At 39.6% G+C, this 10,890-nt stretch overlaps 1 long non-coding RNA gene and 1 other non-coding gene across 2 annotated transcripts; one reads left to right on the forward strand and one right to left on the reverse strand.

The window, feature by feature from the left end:
- Nucleotides 1–917: 917 nt before the first annotated feature.
- trnai-gau (transfer RNA isoleucine (anticodon GAU)) lies at nucleotides 918–990 on the forward strand. The gene has a single exon. It is a non-coding gene; the product is annotated as a tRNA-Ile (tRNA).
- Nucleotides 991–4,739: 3,749 nt separating this feature from the next.
- On the reverse strand, nucleotides 4,740–10,639 carry LOC133508653 (uncharacterized). Its single transcript, XR_009797111.1, has 4 exons — nucleotides 10,224–10,639; nucleotides 8,697–8,777; nucleotides 5,552–5,669; nucleotides 4,740–5,306 (listed from the first exon to the last, which is right to left on the reverse strand). It is a non-coding gene; the product is annotated as an uncharacterized LOC133508653 (long non-coding RNA).
- Between the last annotated feature and the right edge of the window lie 251 nt (nucleotides 10,640–10,890).

Here is a 10,890-nt window from a genome sequence, read left to right on the forward strand (position 1 = left end):
CACCCGACTATCACCTCCTCAACACGATGGAGGGCTTGAGCTCCCAATTAGATTCAAGAAGCTGTGGTGTTGGTGGTTGTGTGACCATCGCTTGGCAAGATGAGGTTCAGGTACCAAGTGATCAGACTAAGAGTGATTTTTAGTGATGCATAAATCCAATCACAATTATTACTCAGAAGTGGATACATACACGAAAATGATTTTTTTTTTTAATTTGAAGTAACATTAGGATGAAAAATGCTCTTGTTTTTTCGCATTAAACACAATATACCCAATCCACAACCGCATGTTATTTCAGAGTATCTCAGAGATGTAATATTCCTTTGTGCATGTGAGAAATTCAGTCTATGCGTGTGCTCACGATGACGTGTTGCCCTCCTGGCTGTAATTAATTAGAGTTGCAGCAAGGCCTGATTCCAATTCCTGGGTGACTCTCTACCCCAGCGACCTTTCAATCCAACCCGCAGAAGCAATTTCATCCAAACACCAAACGGCAGCATGTGTGCAGCGTGTTCTGCTGCTTGTCTAAGACTTTATAAAGACCCAAGTTATGTTCCACCCATGATGCATATTTAGCTCACAATTAAGAAAATGCATCAAATAAAAAAAAAAAAATTGATATTTTTTAAAACACCACTTTTCAATAGGACTCTGGCCGAAAGTGTTCAAGCAGACAGCTTCTTGCTCAAGGCTTCTCAGGATTACCAGTCAGACATTTAAATTGTTTTCTCTGATCTCTCATTTCCAAATTAGGATTAAAATTCACACAATGAAAACAGAATCCCACAGAGGGATTCATCGTCACTTGATGTGATTTATTTTGCAATTGCTTGTTTTCTGATTGTGTTAAATAACAAATGTGGCAAGACTTCATCCAAATCTGATTTTAGGAGACTATAGGTATTATCATTATTAGAGGCCCCGTAGCTCAGTGGTTAGAGCACTGGTTTGATAAACCAGGGGTTGTGGGTTCGTATCCCACTGGGGCCTCCACTCCCTGAGAAGGGTTGCGTCAGGAAGGGCATCCGGCGTAAAAATTGTGCCAAACATATGTGCGTTCATCTGAGATGACACGCTGTGGCGACCCCGAAAGGGACAAGCCGAAAGATAGGTATTATTATTTAGAAAATGCCCTTTGAATTGCTAACATTTTTAAAATATGCATTTTTAGTAGGCTTGGCAGGCAGATGTAAAATGTTTTTAAAACATTTGTTAGATATTTTTGCAACAACAGTCCACCTGAAGGAATGAATGAATGAATGGAATTAGGAATGATATCTATTATTAAAGGAACTAATTTAAGTGTTATTCTCCGACTAGAGAAAGAAAACTTTCTGTCACCTCGAGTTATAATCACTTACTGTATGCACATCCTTCATTGCAGCCTTTAAATACTCCCAATTGTTCTCACTAATTAATGAATGTTTCATTGAGTTTTTCCAATCACGTTCTAACCAAGACCATTAACAAGTGTATTACTTATTTGTCTTGAGCTATTTAGGTATGTAATTAATTTCTTTTACTGGCAACACAATTGATTCATTAAGAAAAGGGAGATTTTCCTTGTCTTTTTACCAGAAGGAGGGCACCCATAATTCAATGTTCTATTTTAAGGATATAAACTATTCGCTCGAGTCCAATCCCACTCAGACCACGTAAAAGATTAGAGTGGAGTGAAGCGAATATTGGTTTTGGATTAAACTTAATTTATTTAAGAAATAAATGCATTGAACTTGAACACCTCCATTCACTTTCGGGTTCAACTGATTTCCAGTACATTGTAACATCACACATGCCTGCCTTTGGTCCAGGTAGCGTAGGATCAATTCCCGCTCAGTGATGGTGTCGAAAGCCGCCCTGCGACTGACTGCCGACTAGTTCAGGGTGTTGTCCGCCTCTTGCCCGAAGTTAGCTGGGATAGGCTGCAGATTTCGCACACCCCTTGTGAGGATAAGTGGCTTGGATAATGACATGACATGTAACATCACAATCAAACTATTTTTGTCTCGGAAAGGGCACCACATCTCTTTGTCAAATTTAGGAAAAGTGATGAAAAACCTCTTAGCAGTTTTATAATCTGAAGGTTGGTACACTTTGGAATACAAATGACATGAGATGAGAGGTTTTGTTATTAAACTTAAAAAAACAACACAAAACGAGGAAAAAACTGAATCCGCAAGTGATACCTAGAGAAACACAGAGAGGGGTCTAACTTCAAAAAGGTAGCACAAATAATGGCGAAAGGAGACATTATGTGTTGCTGGTCTAAAAATGAAAATGTGAGCATTTAATGCATTGAGTCAGACAGAGAGTACAAAGTTGAAACTTGTATGAAGCTGATATTATACCCCGGAATTGAAAGGCACTGATCTTTTACATTTTGGCAAAAACTGTGGTGTCCTACTCGTAACCGTAGATCCGTGGGTCTGTCTCAGTCATCTCTAGAGGCACAGAGGAAGGTTTGGTTGAGGAAAAACTATACACAAAAATGAAACAAAAACGGGTAGGAGAAGAAAAAGGGAAGGTGTTCTTCACACATTTGTTCGGAGAATATGACCATCTCTCTTCCAGCCCTTCTAGAGACTCGCTAGCAATTTTAGATCCATCATACCTGGCTGGGAGCGTATCTGGTACTTTTAACAGCAACTGCTCTGATTGCATAGCAGTGACCCACATAGGCTGGAAAACCAAGTCTCCATCCCAATCTCATGTTGGCCAAACTACATGTTGGAAAAAGGAAACGGGGAGGTTGGACCGGTGGGAGTACGGCAAAGCCGTGCCGAGGTAATCCTCAGCATGAAGGAGAGCAGCCAACAAGGACACAGGAGAGAGAGAGAAAAGGGATGGGTCAAGGGTTAAATAACCAGGAGGAGTCTCCAAGAGACAGGGTAACCTGGAGAAGATTGTGCCCATCGACTCGAACCGTGTGCAATCTAGCCATTAAATTGGTAAAATTTTGCCAACTCCATCATCATAGATCAACCATATAGAATGATCATTTAAACTTTAGTCTTGGCAAATCAACTGCTTTTGTCTAAATGCAACATTTCGTACTGTTTGGCTTCCAATCAAGACGGACAGCTCTCAAAGTTCTGCAGCTCAATATGGAAAGCTGAAATATTGACACAGAAATCAAGGCATACTTGTTCAATATTTCTGTAGACTTTGTGAAACATCAAAACAGACTTATCTTCAATTAAAGAAACTCCGAATGAAAGTCTCCACATTGCATAACTTGCAAACACCAGCAGGTGTCGTCTGGATTCCAGCAATATTCCCATTGATTGGGATGAACCAAACTTTTGGTCGGTGCGTCACTTCAAAAGAAGGAAATGAGTCCTTGATGTCAGGAATTCCAACATTCTGATCCAGACTAGGTACACAAGGTGTCCATTGTTGGGAACGATGCAGTCTATCACTTGTGTGTGTGTGTGTGTGTGTGTGTGTATGTGTGTGTTTGTGGGGGAAGGGGGGGGGCACATCAGTGTCACTACAGAAGGAAATTAGTTATTCAATGATTCAATGTTATAGTTGGTGTTCTAACTGAGACCTGACCCAAAACATAGACTGGTAGATGCCTCAACAAATCTACGTACACCTTGTTGACAAAATAATTTAATTCAAACATTTCTGATGTTGCTTGCACACAACACTGAGTTGTTTATTGCTGTTGTTGTAGTAGAGACTGAGTAGGCGAGGCGTAAAACAAAAAACTAAATCTTCATTTAAAGATCACATCTATAGTACACTCTAGGTTGGACAGTAAAGTACACTTACATGTAGCCAGTGATTATTTAAACTAAATGATCAGTAGTTGAAGCTAAAAACCATATACATAGAAATGTGTAATTTGTATCTGTATCTGCATTAGAAGGACATAAGGGGCAAGTTATAAATTTAACATCGACCATTTCTTAATTGTTGTTAAGGTAGCTTTGCATACATTCAAGAGTGTCATGTTTTCACTCTTTAGTCAGAAGATAATGAATGAATAAATGATGGGGCTTCACGCCACCGCGACATTTCAGCCTTATCTTGGTGAGCAAAAGATAGTAATGAAATACAACTTTGTGCTTAAAACAAACCAAATAACCATTATTTTAACTGATTATATTTTTTACCCAGGTGTAAATGTGGAAATTGGCAGACAAAGCCTTCCCAGAGAGAATGCCGCTGCTGTAAGGAAATTAAAGAAACCGCCCAGAAGTCGGCTGGAACCGCCTTGGCTTGCATTGTTAACCATGAAGGCTTTCACCCAGTCTTCCTAAACCCATTTAAACCTAAATCAAGTATTGGAGACAGCCTGGCATGTCTTTCAATACCATTATAGCAGAAACGCCTTCACAGGAGAAGGACATGAAAGAAATCGCCATGTGGCCTACAGACAGTTGGTGAGGTGGTGTTGAGGGCCTCTCGGCAAGAGCAACAGGGTTGTTATACCATCATCAATCCGAGCAGAATTTCCACCCCCAGGACATGAAGATGATGCCGTGTTCACAGGATTTATGCCCAGCTGATGAACATTACCCTTCTCTTTGCATGAAAACTAAAGTGTGGGTGTGGATCCTTGACTAAAAATTGATGGTCATTGCTGTAATTATGTGACAGTTTCGACGCGAAAATATCTTTTGTTGTTCTGGTTCAAAATTTTACCTTTCAAGTTGACTAACTAGAGTAAGCGAAATGGTTGAAGAATTTGTGATATCATCTGTATCACAGCACTGAAAAAGTTTCTTTTTTTTTTTTTTTAAACAAACCACTGAAAGTGAAACCATCATTCAATAAACATTTGTGTATGCACATGCTAAATATGGTACTGTTTCATTCCATAAAATGTCATTAGGAGCTGGAGAGTTCAAATCCAGAGTATGCCACCTCAGCTTGCTTTCACCATGGAGGTCATATTTACAGAGGTTCACACAAGTTGACAAAATGACTATTGAACGGACCAGAGTCATGCGTTAATTTTTTGCATTGCGCAACATGGTTAATCAGCATGCGTCAGAAGTTCGTAACATAAAACTTCTGCCACTGAAGTTCCATCAGGTTACAATTTAGTTTCAGTTTAACAAACTGGACACAGTTTTTAAATCGGCTTCTTGAAATTCATGATTTTTTTTTTACTTTCACAACATATCATTTCAACAGCTTTGATTTGAAAGTCTTGGAAAAATGATCCAGAGTAGCCAAGTCTTTACTTGGTTTTGTGTTGAGAGGTGGTGGTGCTTGGGCGTCAGCAAAGGAAGTTGTTAGGTCCGCATTCACATAGAGGGTCCAGAGCTCTTCTAACAGGCGTTCCACATATCCTGAAACATGGAAATTACATGACTTCATACAGTACATACGCAGATACTGCTGGCCTGGTTTACTTCTTCATCCTATGGGTATAGCATTTTTTAACATGGATTCGGAACCATACCACACCGACAATCATATGAGGCATTGAAATGAATTCAAATTCAGGTTGATAAAATTCACCCGAACCCCCTATTCACACATCTGAGGACTACATGTACAAGAAAATTATAACATTCAAGATTATTAAACTTACTCTTAATCTTTCTCGTTTTTCATAAGCTCGTCTTTTCCGTTTGGGGTTACAATTCTCTTTGTCTGGTGAAAGGCACGAGTGGATAGTTGGACAGGCACGAGGTAGTAACTTTGGCCTTCTGCAAGATAAAACAAAAAAACCTTTCATTATATTTTCAATTTGGAATATTTTGTCAGATCAAAGCAATGTCCATTGGTTATAGCAGATTCTTTGTGTTATTTACATGCATTTAGCCCGGATATTAAATAATGCACCGAACATTTGAGAGCGCACACTGCCGTAGTCTAATCTGAGGAAGACCTCAGGATCAACAGTACACTTTCAACATTATACAGTGTACAAATTCTGCCACTTCCTAAACATCACATGGATATGGATTAGCTGACTTATATATCTGTATCGGTATTGTACTAACATTTAAGACGTGGTAAATACTGTCAATACTAAACAATTGAACACGTGTGTACTTACTTGCTACCAAAGCCAAGTGAATGCTTCACCAGGTTTTCAAAGTAGTCCTCCGTGAAATGCTTGGGTGTTCAATGATCAACCAATGTTCAACTGAATGCGATTTTGTAGAGTTGGTCGATTGCATGATGGCGTGACAAAAAAAGACAGTCAGACTATCATCCGCCCCGTCGCTAGATTCTGGTGTGTCCAATACATCAATCACGTCGTGTTGATAAACTGATAGTTTGACCAATGATGGCCTTTTCTGATATGCATCACTACGCATGTGGACATAACGGAGCACTGAAGCATGCTAGCGAATTGGCCCGCAATTTATGTCTTCTAAACTTAAAGGTATAAAAATGGGGGGAGCTGGACCAAGTAAAAACACCAAAATGTGCTAAACAAGGTACAGGGATGGAGTGAAGTCATGGCCGAGAATTTAACCAAGCAGCTTTGGAAGGATATTGAAGACTGTGAATGGTTCTCACTGCAGCTGGATGAGTCTTCAGACATGAGTGATTACACAGCCCAGTTGTCCATTTTTATTGAATTCTAATCTTTGTGCTTGACAAATTCGTATGACAGTGTAAGCACCTGGGAAAGCTCTCATGAGCAATACAAAGCATCCAAAATAAAATCTACTCCCTCCCATAGGTAGATCATGGTAAATTGGCTGCTTGAAAAGTAGATCTTGGGACAAAAAGGTTTGAGCATCCCTGCTGTAGACTATGGTTCTCCATTTATTCAGTAATCTGTCTGAACAAAGGGCGGAGCTTCAAAGCAGACAAGAGACAACAGACCAAAGTCTGCACAATATTTTATAAACTAATGAATCAATGGGGCTGGCAACCGGTTTAGGGTGTACCCCGCCTCCTGTCCGACGATAGCTGGGGTAGGCTCTAGCACTCCCGCAACCTTTGTGAGGATACGCGGCTCAGAAAATGTATGGATGGATAAATCAATGGTGGCCAGAGAGCAGAAAGGCTGCAAAAGACATGCAGAAGAGCCACACTGCCACCTACTGCTACTGTGCTCTGACCCATTGACAGGCTTTGACATCACAGCTGAATTATTAGGCACAGACAACAGGCCTTGCCAAACACTGTCATATTGTGTTTTCCGGTTAAAAGAGACGACCACTAATTCAGCTGTTGTGCCGCTCAGGGGAGATGAGCATATGTTCACAGTAACTACTGCAGGATTCCTAGGCAAGCTGGCGATGAGAAGTATAATTCACAGATTTAATAAAGATGGATTTTTTTTTTCCTGAAGCAGCTCTCAAGGTGAGTGTATGATTTATGTGGTATACATCCGGTTGTTGGTAATGCTTAATCAATTCCCAGTAAGCCTTGTAAACAATCAAAGCAAAGTGTTGTTCTTATTTTCAGTGCCTTGATAAAATAGAATCAACTATGTCCTGTATTAATTTCTGTCTCTCCGTGACGTCTTACAAAAATGTCACATAATTCTTCAAAGTAGTTTTACTTCACTAGTGAATCCCACTGTTCCGTAACGTAACAAATCATAAAAGCAATTGAAAAATTAAAAAATTACACTCATAGTCGCTCTCTTCATGACTGCTCACATACCATCTAACATGTTTGAAAGCATGAATAGTTTTGAAATGTCCTACAGCAGGACAACAACCGAGGAGTAATTTGTTATTATGTTGTTGAGCGTTTTACTTTCAGGAAAACTACAAAAATCAAACAATTTAAGAATACACTGTGTATGATGACTAAGACAGAGGATCGAAAGGGTTTGCACGGAGAAAGCGGACGGACCCGTAGATTTTCGAGCCAATCATGTCTTATGCTGACACCAGTGACAAAGTTCACCGTACAGAAAACTCAGTGACTCAAAAGCAGCAAGAGCAGAGCAGTTGCATCACATCATCTCCTATTTGTCAAATAGAAATCACTGAGTAATCAGCACGTTTTAAATAAAAAAATTATTTCAGTTGCTTTAAAGAGACCTGTCGTTCATTTAAATTTCAGGACTACAGGAGGCATTTCATTACTACATAACATAGTAAGGAACTGAGCGTAGTCGTTTATTGGACTGCGTGTTGGAAATGATTTATGTATTCACATCTTTTGTCCATGTTTTTCTGCATAAAGAAGAAATATATTTGATAGAAAAAGGATGACAAAACAACCCCGGGTTCTCATCTGCAAGCCAGACAAACAAAGTGATGTGCACTCATGAAGTCATCATCCAATATTAATTTCCAAAGCAAATATGACAAATATTGAAAAGGCTTTCTGGAGTGAAACGACTGATTAAATCCACCCTCCAACCCTGCATCACTTATTTGGAGGATAAATCGATTTAAAAATGGCAAATGTTGTAGTCACTTTGAAGCTGGACAAGGGAAAAAACTTCATCAACACTTCATGCATCTTTATCAAAAACAATAATGTGATTAACTCCAAATCCTCAGAGCCTCTTGGATGTTTACATCGATGAGTCATTATCATACACTCGCACCAGAAAGATACTGTATATGGAGTTTATCCCCAGTCTTGGCATCTGTTTATTCAGCACGATCTTAATTCTTAATGGAAGCAGTTAATGTTGTAAACAGCAATTTAAATGCAAAGTTTCTCATTTCGCTTAGATGTTTTATTATGGTTCCTTTCTTAAGTATAAGCTGTATAAAATAATGGTATGCTGCATACTGCCTTGTTACCTCGCATTTTCTGTTTTCAGCCAGCTTGCGTGGCCGAGGAGATTGATTGAGTGGACTCTCGGGTGGTCACATGACCTGTACCTAATGATCAAAAACACAAGTGAGCGGTATTATTATCATGACCCACTTTTCGGAATCTTTCTGCTTATGCTCCTCTTATATCAATCTGACAGGCTGCCCATATGACAGGATGGAGGCTAATGACATCTTTAATCATATACACTGTTTTTTTTTTTTATCCAATTCTGATGGTGACTTTAACTTTGTCAGAAGTGTGTGCTCTCGTGCTATTCTAATTTAAATAACGTGATGACAGTTGATGCTTTGCTCCGGAGTTATTTTCATTCTATTTGATTACCTCCATGGTGCAGCTGGGTGGAACAGTGTTTAGAATTGAGTTCTTAAAATTGTCCAGCGGTGTGAATGTAAATAGTGGTTTGCCAATATGTGCCCTGTGATTGATTGGCACCGACCAGGTCAAGGTCTACCCAATTAACATGTATACCAGTACCTCCAAATTCCATAGAGCTAATTATTGGACTTTGCAATATTTGTATTTTTTTCCATGTATGCACTCAAACCGCAGAAACTTTCTATCAACAAGTAAGACAGACAAAGGGGTTAACTCCCAAAGTCAAGGACTCACCAGCCGCCAATGACTTTTCAGCCCTGACTGCTGTGAGAATAGATAAACTTGAAGCACATTCTTCTTGTCATAAACTTATAGTAATAATCGTCTCACTTCCCTGTGGGGAGACACAACCTTCTCCTGTGAATGATGGCCGGGTGCGTACCCTCCATTTCCTCTGACTGGAGGCTCTGGTAAGTAAGGAGTGTATAAATGTCCTGTCTCATATTGTTGCCCAAAGGTGACCAAAATTCTCATTGCATCTTCCCACGCTCCCTTAGCTTTCCGTTGGCTATCATCAGAGAAATTTGAGATGTAGCTGGACAAAACATTGCAACACATTCCTTCAGTGGTAAAGATTAGCACATTTCTGAGTGCACTTGGTCATGAGAGAGCAATTTAACTTATTAAAACTTGTGACTAAAAAATATAAAAACTTGCACTAAAGCCATCTTTGTTTTTTTTTGTTTCTAAATCCATTCAATATGTTTTAAAGTAAGTGCTGAGAATCTGCAAAGAACGAGAACAATTTAGAAATGAAATGCTGAGACATTGCGTGAAACTCTTTTTGCATGTCACTTAGCAGTATTTTGGATTTTATTGCGACAGGCAAAAACTACCCCTTTGCAGAGATCTCCAAGTACTAGGGTACATTTGTATTTAAGTACTACTCATTACAATACTTCAGTATCGACTGCCACTTGAGCAAAAAAAAAAAAGAAAAAAACTGCAAAAGTACTAAAGCCAATCCCTCACAGAGGTACATCTCCAAATGTACACACTTTAAAATTTCTATGTAATTAAATTAAAAAGTAAAACGCAGATTGGTGTTTTTCAAGCATCACGTGGTTCGTTCAATGAAGAGCATTTTTGTAAGGAGAGCCAAAAGTGATTCTCACCTTGTTTCCAGTTGGGAGTTGGTTTATTATTGATTGTACAACAGCTGTGCAACTGCACGCAGTAGAATTTGCAGGAATCCTTGTTGCTTTCGATTTACGACCGAGAAGTCCAAGAACTTGGAAAGCATTGACAATTTCTCCTCACTAGCTTAGCTACGTGACATTTGGCAACACTTTGGCCCTCCACCTTAGCATGGCCATAGGGATTGTCCTATCGACTAAATACTCAAGTAAAGTATAACTAGGTCCATTTCTAGTTCAACATTGAGAGGTTAGCCATCAATTCTACCCCCAAACCAAAAAAAAAATAAAGCATCTTCCCTTAAGTGTTTTGTTTTAACACCGGATAGATAGTGTCTCCGTGGCTGCGAACCAAATCCGAGTTGGGAGTTTTACTGCGAAGTGGGTTTGTTGCATTCGCGAACGATTTATGAACGAATCGAACGAACGAAGAACGAATCTTTTCAGTGAGCTGAACCGAATCAAATCAGTGTACGAAATGAGTCTGTGTTTTTGCTATGCCGCCCCCAGCCGGCGTGAGGCGAGCGAGTCGCAAGGGAGAGGAAAGAACTGTTGAAGCGTTTTGTCACTCACTTCTTTTGATTCTTTCACTGAACTGCGGTACAGGACTGAGGAACTGAAGAGCGATTATTTCATTTGTGATCCA

The sequence above is a fragment of the Syngnathoides biaculeatus genome, chromosome 11, assembly GCF_019802595.1.
Source record: "Syngnathoides biaculeatus isolate LvHL_M chromosome 11, ASM1980259v1, whole genome shotgun sequence".
In the NCBI taxonomy this organism is placed as follows: domain Eukaryota; kingdom Metazoa; phylum Chordata; class Actinopteri; order Syngnathiformes; family Syngnathidae; genus Syngnathoides; species Syngnathoides biaculeatus.